Source organism: Octopus bimaculoides, chromosome 3 (assembly GCF_001194135.2).
Source record: "Octopus bimaculoides isolate UCB-OBI-ISO-001 chromosome 3, ASM119413v2, whole genome shotgun sequence".
Taxonomy (NCBI): domain Eukaryota; kingdom Metazoa; phylum Mollusca; class Cephalopoda; order Octopoda; family Octopodidae; genus Octopus; species Octopus bimaculoides.
The window spans coordinates 25,127,294-25,129,764 of NC_068983.1; positions in this window are offsets into that span (position 1 = coordinate 25,127,294).

The window sequence follows — 2,471 nt, forward strand, 5'->3', positions numbered from 1 at the left end:
ATATATATACACATACATATATACGACGGGCTTCTTTCAGTTTCTGTCTATCAAATCCACTCACAAGGCTTTAGTCGGCCTGAGGCTATAGTAGAAGGCACTTGCCCAAAGTGCCACGCAGTCAGTATGAACCCAGAACCATGTGGTTGGTAAGTAAGCTACTTACCACACTGCCACTCCTGCGCCTATGTTTAAATTTTGAAAATTGTGTGCTTTTTAAATGAGATTAATCAATTCTTACATAGTTTCATGTCTTGAATCCAAATATCACGTCGTAAAATGCTTATTAGCTATAGGCTTAAAGATACATGTCATGTAATATTTGATTATTTCATTATAACGTGCAATATGTGTCATTATGTTTTAAGCTCTAGTCCGTATCTACTCACTGCTGTTTTGCTTGACACTTATAATGGGCTGAAGAATCATCTCTTACCAATGTCCAACAATAGTATGCAAACATTGTTGTTTCTTACGACACTCACTGTCCCACTGCACTTCCGCAGTCATAGGAGGTGATTTTCATAGTGAAACACTTTTTAAACTTATAATAAATATTCATTGAGCAAGCTATTGATATACATGTGAGGCATTTTATATTAAGTCTAGTTTCCCACTCAATGATATAAATACTTCTGCTAAGCTGTCATGCTCTGTATTACAATGATGAATTTATGAATGAATTTTCTGTTTATTTTCTAATTGTTCGTTGTTTTATTTTTGCTTTCAGATGTCTCGCACTTGTGCGAATAACATAGGCAACCTCTGCTGCATTTGTGGTGAGGTGATCTTTGCATCACGCAAGCGTCGTATAAACGCTATGGTTAGAAAGGCATATCAACATCTCAACTATATTTTGGATGCAAGACTGACGACCAGGATAAGAAGTGAGGAATTCAAGTATTTAACATCAAACTTCCCCTAACAACAGGTGGTGGGATTCCCTAAAAGGGAAACCCACCACGTGATTGGTCTAGCATTTCTTTGATGCCTGTCTAGACTTTACTTAAGCAGACATACATACATACGCACATGCATACAAAAACACGAACACATGCACACTCACATACACACACATCTGTGATCGTTGTTTAGCCTGTGTACAGCGAGATCTGTAAAGACTATCTTCATATTATTCTTAATACGTAAAATATGTTAGTTGCTGTAGTACACACACACACATATATATATATATATATATATATATAGTAGATGTGCAGAGACTTCCAAGTTGCTAGCAACCGTTGCCTTGTAGAAACGAGAATGATACGTTATTTTAATGTGTTAAGTGATACTTCAATCAATATTTGACTGTTTTCATAAATAATTAGTCAAAAAACATTATGTGTGTGTGTGTATTTGAACTCATATATTCAGAAACACGCATACATATTTATTTATATACATATGTGTATATATTTCTTAATAACATTTAATAATATATTCTTGGAACTTCTGTTAGGTTTCTGGGAAATGGAAATGTTCAGTGATTGGCGTTTGGCATTGGGAATATCCGAGTTATTTCGTGTTATTGTATAACAGCTTAGAAATATAAAGAGGAACTGTCTGCTACTTAGAAATGTTATGAGGTCAAAACTTCTTTAATTTTCGCTGCGGTTTATGCCAATAATTTGATCAAGTAAAAGAAGAGCTATATAAACATGATATAAAAATAAATATTAATATTTCCACAAGACTCATTATCTGTCATCTATTTCCTGTGACCTCTGGCCAAATAGTCGGTAATTGTACTTTTTTTTTAGAGATCTTTGTAGCTGGTAATGAATAAAATAAAGAGAGAGTGAGATAGAGGAAAAAAGGAAAAAAAGAGAGACAATCAATAATAAAAGAAATATGAGAATATGATGTTTGTTTACTTGGCAATAGCCACTTTGTCATCAATCAAGTTATTTTCCTTCTGAGTTGATAGGCGAGTATCAGGAAATGATAATATTTTCTCACATGCTACGATTTACGACCTGGCTTCTGATTTCAGATTAGGTTTGAGTTCTTAGACCGATAACAACATATCAAAATCATTATTTCTCATTTATTGACAAACATCACAGAAATATGCTTATAAAATAACCCCCCACTCCAAAAAAAAAACAAACAAAAAAAAACGTAAAGACAGAGAAAAATATAGAAGAAAGTAATAGAGACAGATATAAAGAAGGGAAAAAGAAGTGATGTGAAAATACGAACATTAGATATGTTAATAAATATTTTTGAAATATACTCGAGTAAAAGCGTGTGGTTGTTAGAAAACCAAACGCAAAAACATGGAAACAACTAAAAATTTATTGGAAAACTGTCAAGTTTAATTGATGAGAAACAAAATAACATTTCATAAAGAAATAAGGGAAACCTTTGAGCCAAAATGTGGCAAGAAATATAAGGAAACATAATTTTTATTGGTGTATATTAGAGGATTGATTGTTTATTAGTTTTTGCAAGCATCTTGCAAAAAT